Here is a 19,666-nt window from a genome sequence, read left to right as displayed (position 1 = left end):
ACCTAAGAGATGATGTTATCATCCCCATTTTATAGATGGACAAATAAGTTTCTGGAGGTTTCTAATTTGTCCAAGCTAAGAGCTGGGAAGATATGAAGGCAGAGCATGTGCCCAAATGCATCTCACTATAAAGTTCATACCCCTAACCACCTATAAAGAATAGCAAAACAATAAGATGAGTTTCTTTTGTCACCCAGAAGAGTCTGGCTCCAACACTGTCGCTTCCTGGCCAAAAGGACAATGATATCCTTTCAAATATATGTGCTCTTCTGAAAATCAAATGCAAGGGGCTCCTGCTCAGTGAGGCTGGCCTGTATTTCTTAATAGAAACTGAGAGTAGCCAACTGCTCAGGGTACATAAAAGCTATTTTTGCAGAAACCATCTTGTAGAATGGAACAAGAAAGAAGGTTGACTCTTAGGACATTATTTCCCCAAACAGTGGTGGGAAATTGTTGTGAAACGCCTCATAAAATCCCATCAAATGTACAAATGGCATGGACTTAAACAAGTTGAACAACGATTGAGTGAGTCCTTGAACTTGGGCTGGATTTCCAGCAGCCAGAAGAGCCCCAGGCACAGTTCTTTGTTTACAGGTGCTAAACAATCCATCACAGCCCCTCCTTTTAAGCTCTGTCCTCCCTGTCCTCAGGCATACCTCTCTGTCCTCCCTCTCATTCCCTTGATAGTTTAGTGTATGTGTTTTCTAATAACAGTTTCAGGTGACCAAAGTCATCTATCTTTCTGGACCTTATTTATAGGTAGGCAGATTCGAAATTTAGGCCTCAGGCAGATCACTTGACATCCAAGCAATGAACAAAGATTAATACAAGAGCATTGGATGACTTGAGGTGTGCAATAGATTTATGGAATGGTGGCTCTAGTCTAATTAAAAGAAATAAAACTTCCTTTCTAATGCTACTACCCTCGAAGTCACACAATCTAAAATAACCGTTATTGACTTTACCTGTATGTTCCCAAGAAATAAAAGTACACTAGATCAATTTACATTTTCAAGTACTTTAGTAAAGTTAACTCCCTGAAATTACATACATTCATCAAAGAATTACATTTGGCCATGTTTCACTAATAATAGTATTAAATGGCCAATAAACATCAGCACGTGTCAGACCTCATCAGACTAAGTCTTATTACAAGCCTGTGGCATAGATACCATTATCCCCACTTTAAAAAAAAAAAAAGGAAGAAAACTAAGGCTTGGAGATTAAGTTTATTGTCCAAGGGCACAACAACCAGGCAGACACGTGATTCAAATCTGAATTCAGAACCACCAAGCATACCTCAGAAGACTGGAGCACCAGGCAAGGACGCTGCAGAAGAAGTTGCTGTGAAGGGGAGAGCACTCGACCAATGAGATGTCTCCAGAGTTCCCTTACATTAGATAAGGTCTCAATACTGGGTAGAACTCTAGAAATGGTCTGATAGTCTCTTAAATTCCCCCATACATACACACACTTTCTTCAATATCCTCTAATGTCTAAGTACTTGGGCTTTGGAATTGGATAGTCCCAGCTTCTGCCACTTTACAGGTTGTGTGGCCTTTAGTAAATTATTTAGCTCTTGAAGACTCATTGTCCTCATCTTCTATCAAATGGCAAAATGATAATTGAACCTGACTCCTAGAATGGTTGTAAAGATTAAGTGAAACAGTATACATAAAGAACTTAGAACATGGTAAGAATTCAATAAATCATAGTCATTAAAATGGCTGGCTTCTCCGATTCTATCACCCACTGAGTATGGCAAAATATCAGGCCACACCATGTAGTGTTCCATTTTAACAGGTGTAAGACTTCTTTATATTCAAGCTAATAAAAACAACAGTAGGAGCAACAGCAGCAACACCAGCTAGTTTACTTTTTATTGAGATTTATCTTAAAATCTTCCTAAGTGTGCTAGGAAGTCAGTTTCTCATTTTACAAATCTAGCAAGTTAGCCTGAAAGATGTTAGCTTGCACAGCTCAATGCAACCAAAGAGGGCAGAACCAAAATCCTGAGCCTAGAGCTCCATGGCACACATAACCAGCATGCCACACATAGCCAGCACTCTACATGTAACCAGCACACTGTAGGTAACCAACATGTTTTTCAGTGAAAGATTAGTCTCATGAGAGAAACTTCAGGGCCAAGGGGAAGGAGAAGCTCTGTGGTCATAGGAATAGAACGCCCTTGCCAGGAGCGCCACAATGGACACTAGCATAATAATGGCTCCAAGAAGACTTTCCATATTCCCTATAGGGACTAGCACAGGTCTGAGCATTCAGTAGGTTACCAATGAAAAGCTCTAAATAATGCCTTCCTTGCTTAAAAATATTCAGCCAACAAAACAGACAACATGAGAAGAGAAAGCCCAGAGCATAGAAGAGATGAGAGGCTCATAGAGAGTCATAGCTAACGAGAAAATCCTCAAGGTAGAAAAAGGCTGATATATTGTATGAGCCAAAATTGCCAATTTTCTCTAAATTTATGGGTAGGCAAAACCTAAAATCCACAAAACACCTAGGAGCCATCCTGAGTTTCTCTCACTCCATTGTTGCCCACACTGAATCCATGGGCAGATTCTCTCAGTACACACAGGACCTGGCACCAAATTCCAGAGCCTCCTGAAAAGCTCATGACCCCATCTATTTATCCCCATCGTACCACTGATAACTACCCTAGTCCAAGCCACCATCATCTCTCCTTAACCACCACAGGAGCCTCCAACTGCCCTTCCCACTCCCATTCTTCCCAACAGCTACAACCTGGTCCACACATAGTAGCTAGAGTGATCTTCCCACCACCACCATAAACCAAAATATGCCGAGCATCCACATAAAACCCTCCAGCTGTACTTAGAATACAATCCAAATTTCTTCTTATAAACTCTTAATTCTAGACTATACACTTCTCCAATGATCTCACACCACACTTTCCTGCCACACTCTCTCCTTTCCTGTTTGTGAATGACCTCATCTCTTTATCATACCAGGCTTGAACTCACAGCTCCCTTGCCTGGAACACTCTTTCCCCAGATCTTCACGTAACTGGCTCTTTACCCTCACTTCATAGCTTCACTGTTGTCTCCTCAAAAGAGTCCTCCCTGACCTCCCATCCCACCCATCTTCCGTGGTGTCATCACCCTCACAGCAGCCACCAGTACCTGAAATGTCCTGTGTGCCTGCATTCTATCATTCTGACTGGAACGTAGTCTTCACGAGAGCAAGGGCTTCCCTCTGGTTTGCATCTGCTCCTCCATAGCACACAGTGTGAGTGCCAGGAGTATTTACTGAGTGAATAGATGGTTAGATGGTTCCTATGTTGGAGTAAGGGGGTCCCATCTAATGGTAGCAAGGTAGACAGGGAGGCAGAGCAGCACCTGCCAGACCAGGCCTCCAGGAGAACCATCTATAGCACAGAGTCCTCCAGAGACACAGACACCTCACTCCAGGAACCCTCAGAGACTCTGAAGAACAGTTCGGTGTCCCTCCCACAAACTGTGGCATTAAAACATGGGCAGCTTTATGAGGTTAGGGGACTCAGAGGGTTATGTAACCTAGATTCTCTAATTCACTCTTCACAACCACCCACTGAAGTCAGTATAATCCCTAAATCACAAAATGAGGAAAGTCAGGCTTGGAGAGGTTGACTCACTGCCTGGGGTAGAATCTGTGCCCTCCTACCAGACTCAGAATATTAGAATCTGTTCACCAACCATTCTAATATTTATCTTGTGCCACTTGCCATCTCAATTGCCCACTTTGGGTATAATTTAGGGCCATAGAAAATACTCCACTGAGGAGTCAACTGAGAGAAAAATATATTTTTCAGACATATTGAACTCAAGGTGATGTCAGAATTTAGAAGAAACTTAGGAGTACTGTGTTTATAGATTTATTTCACTCTTATCTACCTCTATATTTGATGGGGGGGTGAGGCTAGGGAAGAAACATCCCTAAGAAAAGGTCTGGGAGTCTTGCATTCCAATGAGACCACCACAGAGGAGCTGACACTGAATTCCAGAGCCACTAGGGACTATGCTGGATTGGAATTTATAACCTTTAGTTTTCCTGGCTCCTCTTAATGTGATTTTTTCCCTGCGATCATATCTCTGAATGATGAATAATTGACATAATATTCAACACGTATGAAGATAGATGTGATCACAAGGCTATCAATCTATCCATTTTAATGCTTCCTTTGCCCACATCCCTGATGGGCCTGGAGATGAATTGGGGAGGGGAGGTCCTGCAGAGCCTAGGAATGAAAGTGATACAACAGCCTCAAATATAGTGTTTTCAGGATTCTTTTGGGGGTGAGGAAAAGAACTTTGGTTCAGCAGCACCTTGTTAAGACTCTCTGGGGAGCCACTAGTCAGGTGGAGAGGCAGATCCCGATGATGAATGGACTTCTCAAGCCTTTTTTTCTTAGTATGTTTTCTCAGCCATAAGATGACTGAAAAAAATACAGATTCAGAAACACACAAAAAGATACACACAGAGATATATACATTCATACATGAATACAAGCACACATACAGACGCACACACAGTCTGAGCCTGGCAAAAGCCTGCTTAATTTTTAGAAGGTCTGCTAGGCTGATCCCTGTTTATGTTAAAAGAAAAAAAACGTAAAATGACCTACAGGACAAGTTTTGTCTTTAGAATAAGAAACATAGGGAGAATCTACTAAATTCGGGGAACATGGTATTTTCAGTGAACCTTGGATAAATGTGCATAAATTTCTCAAAACTAAGTTTTGATGAATACCGGTAAGACTTCTTTTAATTCTCAGACATTATAAGACCAACCCAAGGACAAGAATGTATTATAATGTTAGGACATTTCTCACCTTGCTTTTATAAATAGAATCCCTTTTAACCTATTTAGTTAACAGTAATGAGAAGTGAGAAGTTAGCAGTGAGAAGACTAATACATATACATACAAGATGTTGAGGTTTATTATTACAATAATTATTCTGTTCTATAAACCTTACCATTTCTAGTATACCTATAAAATTCATTCCCCCAAGTAACCAATAGAACTCCAATTATATCTTTCTAACTATTATACAATTTTGCCACTTGGCATTCTATAATATTGAACTTCTCCATTAGTCTCAAAGTAATCAAATTGCCTATCTTTTAAAATAATGATGAATGTGATATAGAGTCATCTAATACAATTCCAAAATATTAAGAATCTTAGTTATTAGGACAGAGTTGACAGATAACATTAACTGAACTCTTATTTGTGCCAGACACTGTGCTCACAGATTTTCCTTCATTGTCTCATATAACCCTTAAACCACGCCATGAAGGGTACTATTAACCTTACTTTACAGGTGAAAAAAGTGAAGTTAAGAAATATTAAGTTGTCCTGTACTAGGTAAGTGGCAGAACAGAGATCTTGCTCCCTGTTTTATTCTACTTTCTGTGCTGTAACTGAATACCCAAGACTGAGTAATTTATAAAGAAAATAAATTTATTTTTTTTCAGTTCTGGAGGCTGGGAAGTCCATGGGGATAGCACTGGCATCTGGTGATGCAGCCTTCTAGCTTCATCATAACGTGGCAGAGGACATCACAGGACAAGAGGGCAAGAGTGTGTGTGTCAACTCAGGTCTCTCTTCCTTTTCTTATAAAGTCACTAGGTCCATAATGGGGAGCTCCACCCTGATGACCTTATTTAATCCTAATTGCCTCCCAAAAGCCCTACTTTCAATCAGCATATGAACTTGGGGATTAAGTTTCCAATACATAAAATTCTGGGGACTCATTCAAACCACAGAACTCCCCTATCCACTGACATTCTGACAGTAAATGCTCTTAACAATTACATGATTGTGTATAAAATTTCTAAATGATTGAGACGGTTTGGCCATGTCCCACACAAATCTCATCTTGAATTATAACTCCCAGAGTTCCCATGGACATGTCATAGGAGGAACCTGGAAGGAGGTGATTGAATTACAGGGGCAGGTCTTTCCTGTGCCGTTCTCATGATAGTGAATGAGTCTCACGAGATCTGATGGTTTTAAAAATGAGAGTTTTGCTGCATAAGCTCTCTCTTCTCTTGTCTGCTGCCATGTAAGAGATGGCTTTCACCTTCTGCCATGATTGTGAGGCCTCCCCAGCCATGTGGAACTAGAAGTCCAATAAAATCTCTTATTTTGTAAATTGCCCAATCTCAGGTATTTATTAGCAGTGTGAAAATGGACTAATACAGTAAATTGGTACCAGTAGAGTGGGGTGCCACTAAAAGATACCCAAAAATGCGGAAGCATCTTTGAAACTGGGTAAGAGGCAGAAGTTGGAACCATTTGGAGGACTCAGAAGAAGACAGGAAAAGGTCAGAAAGTTTGGAACTCCCTAGAGACTTGTTGAATGGCTTTGACCAAAATGCTTATAATAATATAGACAATGAAATCCAGCCGGGCGCGGTGGCTCACGCCTGTAATCCCAGCACTTTGGGAGGCCGAGGCGGGTGGATCACGAGGTCAAGAGATCGAGACCATCCCGGTCAACATGGTGAAACTCCGTCTCTACTAAAAATACAAAAAATTAGCTGGGCATGGTGGCGCGTGCCTGTAATCCCAGCTACTCGGGAGGCTGAGGCAGGAGAATTGCCTGAACCCAGGAGGCGGAGGTTGCGGTGTGCCGAGATCGCGCCATTGCACTCCAGCCTGGGTAACAAGAGCGAAACTCCGTCTCAAAAAAAAAAAAAAAAAAAAAAAAAGAAATCCAGCTTGAGGTGGTGATCTCAGATGGAAATGAGTAACTTGTTGGGAACTAGAGCAAAGGTGACTCTTGTTATGTTTTAGCAAAGAGACTGGCGGCATTTTGCCCCTGCCCTAGAGATTTGTGGAACTTTGAACTTGAGAGACATGATTTAGGGTATCCAGTGGAAGAAATTTCTAAGCAGCAAATCATTCAAGATGTTACTTGGGTGCTGTTAAAGGCATTCAGTTTTATAAGGGAAGCAGAGTATAAAAGTTCTGAAAATTTGCAGCCTAATAATGCAATAGAAAAGAAAATCCCATTTTCTGAGGAGAAATTCAAGCTGACTGTACAAGTTTGCATAAGTAACGAGAAGCCAAATGTTAATACCCAAGACAATGGGGAAAATTTATCCAGGGCATGTCAGAGGTCTTCCTGGCAGCCCCTACTCCCACAGGCCTGGAGACCTAGGAGAAAAAAATGGTTTCATAAGCTGGGCCCAGAGTTCCTGTGCAGTGTGCAGCCTAGGGACTTAGTGCCCTGCATCCCAGCTGCTCCAGCTGTGGCTGCAAGGGGCCAATGTAGAACTTGGGCCATGGCTTCAGAGGGTGCAAGCCTCAAGCCTTGGCAGCTTCCATGTATGCTGAGCCTGCAAGTGCACAGAAGTCAAGAATTGAGGTTTGGGAACCTCCACCTAGGTTTCAAAAGATACATGGAAACACCTGCATGCCCAAGCAAAAGTTTGCTGCAGGGGCAGGATCCTCATGGAGAACCTCTGCTAGGGCAATGCAGAAGGGAAATGTGGGGTCAGAGCCTCTACACAGAGTCCCCACTGAGGAACCATCTAGTGGAGCTGTGAGAAGAGGGCCACTGTCCTCTAGACCCCAGAATGATAGATCCACTGGCTGCCTGCACTGAGCACCTGGAAAAGCCACAGACACTCAATGCCAGCCCGTGAAAGCAGCTGGGAGGGAGGCTGTACTCTGCAAAGCCACAGAGGCAGAGCTGCCCAAGACTGTGGGAACCCACCTCTTGCATCAGCATGACCTGGATGTGAGACCTGGAGTCAAAGGAGAACATTTGGGAGTTTTAAGATTTGACTGCCCCACTGGATTTCAGACTTGCATGGGGCCTATAGCTCTTTTGTTTTGGTCAATTTCTCCCATTTGGAAGGGCTATATTTACCCAGTGCCTGCACCCCCATTGGATCTAGGAAGTAACTAACTTGCTTTTGATTTTACAGGCTCGTAATTATGTGAAAGTGGCTTGCCTTATCTCAGAATGCCTTGCATGTGGTAACACATAGCTTTCCCAAACTCACACTTGTAATCTTCACCTCTTTGACACTACATTAGGAATAGTAGTAAAATTTTGTAGTAAATGATAAATTTTATAGTAAATAGATGTTGGGCTGTGGACTTTTGAGTTAATGCTGACATGAGTTAAGACTTTGGGCAACTGTTGGGAAGGCATGATTGAATTTGAAATGTGAGGACATGAGATTTGGGAAGGGCCAGGGGCAGAATTATTTGGCTTGGCTGTGTCCCCACATAAATCTCATCTTGAATTGTAAATCCCACAATTCCTACATGTGGTGAGGGGAAACCCAGTGGGAGGTGATTGAATTATGGGGTGGGTCTTTGCTGCACTGTTCTCATGATAGTGAATGAGTCTCACAAGATCTGATGGTTTTAAAAACAGGAGTTTCCCTGCATAGGTTCTCTCTTTGCCTGCTGCCATCCCTGTAAGATGTGACTTGCTCCTCCTTGCTTTCTGCCATGATTGTGAGGCCTCCCCAGCCATGTGGAACTCTAAGTCCAATAAACCTCTTTCATTTGTAAGTCGCCCAGTCTTGAATATGTCTTTATCAGCAGCATTCAAACAGACTAATACAGTGATGAAACTCAAATACGTTACTTTGGGAAAAAATGGCAGAGGAAATTATTTGTAAGTTTATAAAGTCTTACATGGGACCTCAAAACACTTGCAATTGACTTTTTTTTTAATTTAGAAAGATTTTTTTTAAAGTTACAAACCCTTGTGTCAAGGGCTGACTTTCAATAGGTGGCAGTGAGGGAGCTGTTCTGCTGCATACAAAACCCTGACCCAGAAGCAGGTCATCTATGAATGCTTTAGTGCTAGGTTCCCCATGCAATCAACTTTTTATTTACTAAAAGTTCTGAAAACAATAGGTTTACTACTAAAAATTCCAACAGAACACAAACCATTTTTATTCTTCAGTCAGATCAGAGCCAAGTGTTTACTTCAGGGACATTTGCCACCAATGAGCTTTGGGTAGTCTATAAACCCTTCAAAAAGTCAAATGTATCTATGCCTACATGGATTTCTCTGGAATGAAAGTCCACAGCTTTGACCAGTTTTTCAAAGGGTTCCGGGACCACTACACCAGAAATAGACAATATTTGGATAGTGAACCAAGAAAAGGACTCCTAGAAATTTCATCTTCCCCAAGATAATAGAGGTACGTATCAACAAAGTAGCAACATTACAAGGGGAAAAAAGAAAGATTACATTAAAGATGCATGATTTTTAACTTACAAGTACCTACCTTTACTCATATAACAATATACCTCTTTCTTCTTGTTTGAGACTTAGCCTGTTTCAGAGAGTAAAAATTATTCTGAATCACTTTTGGCCTTGGGCAATTTTGTTGGCATTGTGGTAACACATAACTTTCCCAAACTCACACTTGTAATCTTCACCTCTTTGACACTACTTTAGGAATAGTAGTAAAATTTTATGATAAATGAAAGTATATTTTTAAGTGAAAAAATCAGAGTATTGAACAGTATGCCTAATGTGTTTTCATTTGTATTTTTATAAAGAAAGGAAAAAGAGGCCGGGTGCGGTGGCTCACGCCTGTAATCCCAGCACTTTGGGAGGCCGAGGCAGGTGGATCACAAGGTCAAGAGATCGAGACCATCCTGGTCAACATGGTGAAACCCCGTCTCTACTAAAAATACAAAAAAAAAATTAGCTGGGCATGGTAGCGCACGCCTGTAGTCCCAGCTACTCGGGATGCTGAGGCAAGAGAATTGCTTTCTGAACCCAGGAGGCAGAGGTTGCGGTGAGCCGAGATCGCGCCATTGCACTCCAGTCTGGGTAACAGGAGCGAAACTCCGTCTCAAAAAAAAAATAAAATAAAATAAAAAATAAAAAAGAAGGTGAGAGAAAATATACATATTTGCTTGTATTTATATAGAACATTTCCTAAAGCTTACACACGAAACTGCTAACATTGGATGCTTGCAGGGTGGAGACAGGGTAGACAAGAGATAATTGACTGTTTACTTTTATTACTTTTGAATTACTTTTGAAGCCATTCAAATGTATAATTTTTAGAAATACTTTCAAGAAAATCAAAGAATAGCAAGATTTCATCTTCATTTCATATTTGGCTAAACTTATTTCTGCTTTTCTTAACTGAAATTCATGCTATTGGAAGTTTACTAGCTTCTTTCTAAAGTCAACCAGAAAAAGTTCAAGCACATGAATTGTCACGTCAGCCTCTTAGAATTGAGAAAACCCTATCAACTACTCTAAAACATTTAGAAAATTCTGCTGCTTTTAATTGCAATGTATAGCAATTTATATATACAATAACTTTTGATTTACTATTGTACAATAGTATGAATTTTGAAGACATTTAAACCAACAGTGAGATATTCACATGCTATGGTATGAAGGTCCCCCAAAATTCATGTGTTGAAACTTAATGCCCAAGAGGCAAGAACTTTTGAGAAGTGATTAATTATAAGGATTACTGCCTTATAAAAGAGGTGACACAAACTAGCTTAGGCCCTTTTGCCCTTCTGTCTCTACCAGCGTGTGAGGACACTGTGTTTGTCCCTTCTGGAAGATACAACAACAAAGTCCCAACTTGGAAGCAGAGACCAGGCTCTCATCAAACACTGAACCTGCTGGCACCTTAATCTTGGACTTTCCAGTCTCCAGAACTATAAGAAATAGATGTCCATTCTTTATAAGTTACCCCTCTGTGGTGTTTAGTTATAGCAGCACAGATGAACTAAGTTATCATGTTTAATTTACATTTACCTTAAATCATGCTACCAAAATATCTCCCAGTCAAAGTGGCAATCAGTGAACAGATTCCTTCAATGAACTCCAAGTTCGAATATGAACAAAGACAGCCTCTGATCTGTCACTACTCATTCCTTGGCCTGAAAGTTTCTTTTGATATTAACTCTAAAAAGCATCTCAACCTCAGAAGTGTTAAAATAGGGGCTGGGGAGTTAAAAAACAACACACAGGCCAGGCATGGTGGCTCATGCCTGTAATCCCAGCACTTTGGGAAGCTGAGGCGGCAGAACACAAGGTCAGGAGTTTGAGACCAGACTGTCCAACATGATGAAACCTCATCTCTAACATAAATACAAAAATTACCTGGGTGTGGTGGCACGTGCCTGTAATCCCAGCTACTCAGAAGGCTGAGGCAGAAGAATTGCTTGAATCCAGGAGGTGGAGGTTGCAGCGAGCCAAGATCACACCACTGCACTCCAGCCTGACAGAGCGAAACTCCATCTCCAAAAAAAAAAAGGGAAAAAAAGAACACAACACACTCACCAGAGTGGCCAAATTTTAAAAGAGAGACAATACCAAGTTTGGGCAAGGATACAGAGTAATTTGAACTCTAACATATTTCTGGTGGGAATATAAAATAGTACAACCACATTCAAAAACAATGTGGCAGTTTCTAATGAAGTTACATAGCACTCATCTTCTGACTCAGAAATTTCACTCCTGAGTATGTTCCCAAGAGAAGGTAGTGCATATGTCCACAAAAAAGTATCCGTGAATGTCTATAGTTTCATGATTCACAATAGCTAAAGATGGAAATAATCCAAATATCCATTAGTAGGAAAATGAAGGAACTGTGGCATATCCATATAATAGAATAACTCTCAGCAATTAAAAAGAAAAAAAGAACTACATGCCACAACTTGGATGACTATCAAATGCATTATGTTGAATGAAAGAAGTCACCAATAAACAGAATGCATACCTTATTATTCCATTTACAGAAAATTCAAAATCAGACTAAATAATCTCCAGTGATAGAAAGCACATTATGATTGCTCTGGTAAGAGGAAGGGGTTGACTGCAAAGGGAAATCAGGGAAGATTCTAGGGAAAGCTCTGTATTACAACTGGGGAATCTTACATAGATGTTTATATTTGTTAAAATTTCTCAAGTTGTACATTTAAGATTTGTGCATTTTACTGTATATAAATTGTCCATCAATAAAACATTCCTAGTATTTGAAAAATCCACATTACAATTGAGGCAAGGTGTTACATAGTTATTTGTGAATCTCTAATACCCAAAGAATGAGATAGAAACAGAGCGATCTAGCAATTCTAAAAGCAACAAAATACGAAGTCCATCAAATGCAAATTCCATCTCAGTTCTGACTTTACTACTGCCTTGATCCTGGCAATTTACCCTCCTTTCTGTATTTATAGAGCAGCTGCACTAGATCTGTGAATTTGCCTTTTAGTCAGCAGATCTTATGAGAATCTATTCAAGCAATGGAGTCAACTCCAGAAAAATGAATATACATAAACCATTTTGCATAGGATCCCAGAGGGTCATAAATGATCTAAAGGCCATCAAAGATGCCAGGGTAGGTGGCCCTGGAGAGATGTTTTATCAGACTCTTCAAAGCTCAGAGGTTCCTTGTTAAATTATAAGTTCTTGTTGTCTAAATCAAACCAATGGCCTCTAAAATGCAAATTGGTCCATTGGAGTGTGGAAGTATTTATTATTTTAATTAAAAAATAAGTATGATGTTTCACTAATATCTAACCCATATGAAGTCAGTAATAAACAACTTATAAAAATATATATATAAGCTAGGGATTCCTGCTCAAAAATTTTATATACAAAAATTTTTTATGTATAAATTTTTATATATATAATTTTTTATATATAAAAAATTTTATGTACATTTTCATATATATCACCTAAAAATGTTGACCTTGTTCTTCTATTTTAGACCTTTGAATTTCATGGAATTTACATGGAAATGTCATGGAATCCCCGATGTTTGGGAATTATTTTTATTTTTTTGTTTTTGCTTTTAAAAAAAGTGATCCCCTACTTTCATTATAATTTTAGAAAAGAAAAATAATAAGGTAGGAAAGACAGTCTCAGGATTAAAATAAAATCTTTAAAACAATAAATCATACATAATATATTATCATGATTTTTTAATTTTACTATGGAAGGAAAAACTTCATTGCAAAGCATCTCTAGGGCAGAGCCTTAAATGCTAATCTCATCGAATTTCAACCCTATTTTATTTTGCCTCCACCAAGCTCACATACATGAAAAAGAAAGAGCTCAGGAATTTTTTACTGTCAAATACCCATGCCCCTTTGCAGAATAAGAATTATACTTTGGTTACATTTAAGAGTTAGACTATGAGTAGAAAAGAGTTTTCACCTTCTTTCTGCCTCCTTTGGCTATTTAGAAGACCCACTGGCAGTCAAATTAAAAGAAAAATGCTTGCTGATTGACTAACAAGTCACTTAGGACTTACGAAGCAGAGGAATTCATACATATATCCAACATTATCATCTGAGATGGCCACAAAACTGGCTGTATACAAAACTGCTCAGTGACTTGGAACCCAGTATGTTTCACTATGCACCAAACCTTGAGCAATTGATCCTCACCAAATGCTTCAGCAGACCGTGCTATTTCCCCCTCTCACAAGTAACATATGAGATAATAGATGTGGTGATGGGAGGAGATGGGACTGGGAAGAAAAGTGTTTTTACCTTTAGACCAGGCACTGGCCAAATCCAGCCTGCTACTTGTTTTTGTATAGCCTGCAAACTAAGAACGGCTTTTATGTTTATCATGAGTTAAAATGAAAAGAAGAACGTTTCATGACATATGAAAATGATACAAAATTCAAATCAGTGTCCATAAATAAAGTTTCATTGGAACACAGTCCTGCTCATTAGTCTACAAATTGTCTATGGCTGTTTTCCACTACAATGCTGTAGTTGACAGAGACCACATGACCCACAAAGCCTAAAACATTTACTATTCTGGTCCTTTATAGAAAGAATTCACCAGCCCCTGCTCTAGACTGTAAGCATCCAAAGCACAGAGACCATGCTCCTGTTGTCGACATTTTGTTATTTTTGCTGCCCAGTGTCTGTCACCTTCTTTGAGAAGGCCCACCATGATTCCGTTCAGGAAAAGCTTGTCCCTCCCTCTCTGTTCAGTTCTTTAAGTGGAGGCTGCCTCTGTAAGGTCAGTGGATGTACCAGTTCTCCTGGGCTTGGCAGGCGGGGCGTGGACACTTGACTCAGTCATTCCAGAGCAAATCCTAGAACCTTTGAGAGTTTGCTCACTTTTTCCCAGGACATGAAGCTGAGCAGGTAGAATGGGAACTGCTGCCATCTTGCTGCCCTGAGTGAGAGCTCACTGAAGAACTGAAGTTACACAGAGCAAAAAAAGCCACAGGAGAGAGAGGAGCCAGCTGCTGACTACACTGTTTGAGCCCGGATCACACAGAGTCTGAGGCCAAATCCACTCTTGAACTTTTCATTGCATATTCTCTAGCCTAAACTCAGAACCATGTTTGCTTAAATTTGTCTGAATTATTTTCCTATCACGTGCAATTGAAAGAAAGAAATGAAGTCCTAACTGATGCAGTCCCCTTGTCACTGCATTTCTGGCTGCACCCATCCCCACAGCATGAACACAGGAGGGTACTATAAATGCCCACGGATTAGAATGACAGCCTGGAGAACTTTGAGCCAGGAAGAGAAACCCTGAAGTACTTGAAAACCTCTAAAAGGCAAGATGAGTAAGAAAAAACAACAATATCAACTATCATTGAGTATCAACTACCAATGATTGCTAACACTTGTCTCACACTGTGCCATATATTGTTGCAATCGACTTATGACAACTTGCTAAAATCCCCTGTAATGAACAGAAACTGATGTTCAAAGAGGTTATTTGTCAGATGACATACAGGCAGGAAGAGATTTGATACAAAGTCTGTCTAACTTCAAAGCCCATGCTAATGAATCTCTGACTATTAGAGGTCCTCTACCTCAAAATAGGTCCACTGAGATAATGCAACCTGCCAAGGTCATGGGAGATAACTCTGGAGTCAAAATAGGATTCATGCCCTAGTTGTTCCTGTCTATGTAATCTTCGGCAACTGACCCTTCTGAATCTCAATTTCCTTACCTATAAGAAATGGAGTTGGGATGGGCACGGTGGCTCATACCTATAATCCCAGCACATTGGGAGGCTCAGGCAGGTCGATCACCAGAGGTCAGGAGTTCGACAGCAGCCTGGTCAACATGGTTAAATCACATCTCTACTAAAAATACAAAAAAAAAATTAGCCAGGTTTAGCGGCAGGGGCCTATAATCTTAGCTACTCTGGAGGCTGAGGCATGAGAATCACTTGAACTCGGGAGGCAGAGGTTGCAGTGAGCTGAGATCATGCCATTGCAATCCGGCCTGGGCAACAAGAGCAAAAATCCATCAGAAGGAAGGAAGGAATGAAGGAAGGAAGGAAGGAAGGAAGGAGGGAAGGAGGGAAGGAGGGAAGGAGGGAGAGAGGGAGGGAGGAAAGAAAGGGAAAGAAGGAGGGAGGGAGGGAAGGAAGGAAGGGAGGAAGGAAGGAAGGAAGGAAGGAGAGAAAGAGAGAGAGAGAGGCTCTATATCTGCCTATATCAAAAAATTTCCTTGAGGATTAAATGACTAAAAAATATCAAGTTCCTAGTACAGTAATTAATGCAACCCAGGACTCGATATGTGCTAGTCTTTTGCTCCATGCCTTGGTTGGATCCGTGTGATTCTTTATTCTCAGAAGTCTCCACTCAATCCAAGCCCTTCACAACCACAATTCTGCAAAATTCCTTCCAAAGGCAAAGGCACACACTCAGTTGCTTTTGTGGGACCTGAAACAGGCATTAGACACTACAAGTCAGTCCTTCATGGGCTCCTATTAATGAATTGAGCTTTTAACCAGCCTGATGCAGCCAGGCCTGGAGTTCCCAAGCTGAAGCTCATTAGCATACATAGCCCCATTTACTAATAAATGCATGCAATTCATCTCCAGCGTGTCACTGTTTTATGGCGGCTTGCTGACTTGGGGCTCAAGTGACGAAGTTTAATGCAGTGTGGTTTTTTATTTTTAATTGGAGCTTTAGCTCTCAAGAAACAACAAAAAATGGTGTTTAATTAAAAATCACTCATGGTTCTTAGCTTGCTGGGCTGTAAAAATAAAATTTAAAACAATCACTCATGGGTTTACAATCCTTTAGTTCATTAAAGGGGGGTAAAAGAGTTTCAGGAAAGGAAATCTAATAGATCCACCTGGGTAAAGAAAAATCAAGGCAGCTCTTATCTTGTTAAATGAAGAAAACAAAAACTAGTCATGTGTCTTTTCTGAACACTAGGCTGTCCCGTTGGCCTTCTCAGATGCTGTAACCATGTCTGATAGACTAGGCACGCAGAGCTAAGAGTCCATTAACTTGGCAGAGGCCAGTGGAAGAATCAGATTCTGGTATCTGACATCTGTGGGTTGAGTTCCAGCCCTGCAACATACTCATATGTGACCTTGGTCAAGTTACTTAATTTATCTAAGTTTCAGTCTTCTCTCTTGTAAAGCAGAGATAATAACGGTACCTGATTCACAGATATGATAAGATACTGGTTGCAAGCGACAGCATTCAGGTAAAAAAAGAAACTTACTAGAATCCACAGAAGCACAGATGTACATGCATGGAAAGCCAGCAGGAGCCATGAGTACCTTGAAGGCTGGGCATTAAAAATATTTGTCCAGACGCTGCTGCCGGCAGCACAGATGGACTCTACTGCCCCATGCCTCCGCCCTTTGTGTCTTGGCTCCTGCTCAAAGAATCCAACACAGGTGTCTGGGAGGCTAACCTGTCTGCTAGAAGTAGGGAGAGGAAAAGCAGGGCACCCCTGCAGGTAGGGCACCATCTAGATTCCTCCTCACAAGGGAGACGCACATGAAGATGCACCCTAAGGCAACTGTCCCCACAATGAGAAACGTCTATGACAACAGGATTGTGGTGAAGGATAAATGAGATAATGCACAGAAAGCCCTTGGCAACTTACTAGAATGCAGCAGATGGCCAATAAATGACAGCTATTATTATTGCTATAATTAGCATTATTTTTAACAACTACCATTCTGGCCACCAGGGATGATACAGGCAGATGATAAAAATAGACTCGTTTTAGCTGAATTCATTATGAGGGGTCGTGGGAGAGGGTAGAACTATAGACACTCAACATATAGCCCCAATGTCTCTGAAGAATGACACCCAAGAATATCAAGGCCACTCATGAACTGCTGTTAATACCAGTGTCAGCCTGGGTACTGGGGCAGAGGAGGGGGATCCCCTGCTCTAGAGCAAAACTGGTGCTCTTGTGCCAGGTCCTCCCTCTCATTTGCCAGATTCCACTGCACTACGAGCAGGCTCCTCAGCTCTGCACGTGAGGGTTCTTCTATTTTAATGACTTGCCTCAAGTCCTATGTGTAGGAAAGATAGATTCTAGGTCCTCCCGAGGCTAATGTGCAGGCTCTAACCTTGTAATTTAAAAAGAACACAGGTACGCCTGCACATTGGTTGCATCAAAAATATAGCTGAAGTCTAAATATTAGCTCAGTGTAACTATGCAGAAAATGAAGCCTGACATGTCAATTAATTCTTTGCATTTCTCTGCTGTGTACAAGGGGGATTTTGTTTACAGAGTAGAAATCTCACCATAGGTTCAAGTCATATTAGTCAATGGCTTAAAGCTAAAATTAAAAGTGAAATATAGTACCTTGGAAAACTAGTCCTGAAGTTACTGATATCACAGAGGAAGAGAATGGTTCTCTCTGTCGCTCTCTATTTTTTTTTTTTTTTTTTTTGAGACAGGGTCTCACTCTGTCGCCCAGGCTAGAGTGCAGTGGCACAATCTTGGCTCGCTGCAACCCTCTGCCTCCTCGGTTCAAGCAATTCTCCTGGCTGCGGAATGGTTCTCTTTAAAATGTGTGCTGTGAGCTGCCTCTGGCAGTCCTAAACTGTCTTTGTGTTTCATGGTCCTTCCTCATAGCCCAGTATAGGATGGTGTGTAAATGATGAACCTGAGCTCTTGGAAGGCTCAGAAGGGCCTTCAGTCTTCCCTCAACCCCAGAAAATAAGTCACATTTAGTATTGGGTAAGATTTAATGAAATTAATAAGAATTTAGTATCAAGTTAAAGGTTACTATAATGTAAAAGATATAATTATTTAGAGATAGCCTATTCCACACTCCCCATTATGCTAAATATTTGATCTGTCCTAATATATTCAAGTTGTAATCCAAGTTGTAATAGTAATAATGCTAAGTCATGGGAATTGATCTAAATTTATTTAAAGCTGGGCACAGTGGTGCGTGCCTGTAAGCACAGCTACTCAAGAGGCTAAGGCAGGAGGATCATTTGAGCCCAAGAGTTTGAGCTCATCCTGAGCAACATAGCAAGACCTTGTCTCTTTAAAAAACAAAAACTTTTTTTTTTGAGACACGGCCTCACTCTGTTACCCAAGCTGGAGTGCAGTGGTGTGATCACAGGTCACTGCAGCCTTGACCTCCCAGACTCAGGCAATCTTCCTGCCTCAGCCTCCCAAGCAGCTGGGACCACAGGTGTGTATCACCATGCCTGGCTAATTTTTAAATTATTTGTAGAGACAAGTCTCACTCTGTTGGCCAGGCTGGTCTCAAACTTTTAGGCTCAAGTGATCCTCCCACCTCAGCCTCCCGAAGTGCTGGGATTACAGGCATGAGCTATCACTCCAGGCCAAAAAAAAAAAAAAATTAATTTACTTCAGAGTTAAAATACTAGATAGTCATCCCTTCAACCAAACTAACTATTCAATGTCTGCTACATGCCAGGAACTGCACTGAGTTCTGGGGATTTAATAAACAACAAAGGCAGCCAGGTACCTCAGGGAGTTTCCAGGCTAGAAAAACAAGAAGACAGTCCAAAGAAACACAAAGGAGTAAAAGTTACCGTTGCTATTAGAGGCGAGCTACAGCTACTTCTTTAAGTAGGTACAGCAAACGGGCTGGGGACTGGAGGATGAGAGTTGGTATCTAGGTAAGAGTGGACGGGGTTAGGTGGGGAGAAGGATATTTTATCAGGCAGTGATCCAACTTTCCTTGCCCTTCCTTCTTCCTAGGAAATTCAAAGGTCTCTGAACATTATCATCAGTGATAGTCTGGTAAGTATATATATTCCTAGACTCACCCTTGGTGTGCCAACAACCTTCAGGGCAAAAATTCTCAAATGGAAATGGTATTGTTTAAGTCTCTATAGACAAGACAATGAAGATTATACAAATGAGGCTAAGGTCTGGTTCATCCCTCCCCTCAATGGTGCCCAGTCTAGCTTTAAACACAAAACAATCCATAAATGGTTAAGAAAAAATATCGAGGCTGTTTAAGGCAACAAAAGAAGTCAAATTCTTTTATTTGTTAAATATTTATTTAGCAACTAGGAACTCAGCATTGTGTGGGGAACAAAACTGGTGAGAGCCATGATAAATCAAGAAAGTTTTCAATGGTTCTCAATGGGCAGTAGAAATTGGATTGATAAGAAAGTGAAGAAGTCTAGCCCAGGGAGATGTAACGAAGGCAATAAAATCAGAGAAAGGGGAAAGACATCTTTAAGGACAGCAAGGAATCCAGTTTGGTTGTAGCTGAAGAGTTGATGAAGTTGGCCAACTTCTATCCACCTGTACCCATGGACAACAATGGCTGATCTCCACATTCCTCTTCTCAGATCCCAGAAACCTTGCTCACAGTTCTCCTAGCAGCCATTCCCAATAAACTGATATATAAAGCCTATCCACCAAAATGGTGGCACCACT

The 19,666-nt window shown here is 40.9% G+C and overlaps 1 long non-coding RNA gene across 1 annotated transcript in view; it reads right to left on the bottom strand.

Annotated features, from left to right (window-relative positions):
- LOC135270646 (uncharacterized) overlaps positions 1-1,546 on the bottom strand; it is a 45,697-nt gene extending 44,151 nt beyond the window's left edge. The window contains exon 1 of the long non-coding RNA XR_010338783.1: positions 1,300-1,546. This is a non-coding gene — a long non-coding RNA (uncharacterized LOC135270646). The remainder of the gene's footprint in view (positions 1-1,299) is intronic.
- Positions 1,547-19,666: the final 18,120 nt, after the last annotated feature.

Source organism: Aotus nancymaae, unplaced genomic scaffold (assembly GCF_030222135.1).
Source record: "Aotus nancymaae isolate 86718 unplaced genomic scaffold, 86718_ANA_hifiasm-v0.15.2.pri h1tg000064l_1, whole genome shotgun sequence".
In the NCBI taxonomy this organism is placed as follows: Eukaryota; Metazoa; Chordata; class Mammalia; order Primates; family Aotidae; genus Aotus; species Aotus nancymaae.
This window is presented reverse-complemented; position numbering and strand designations above follow the sequence as displayed.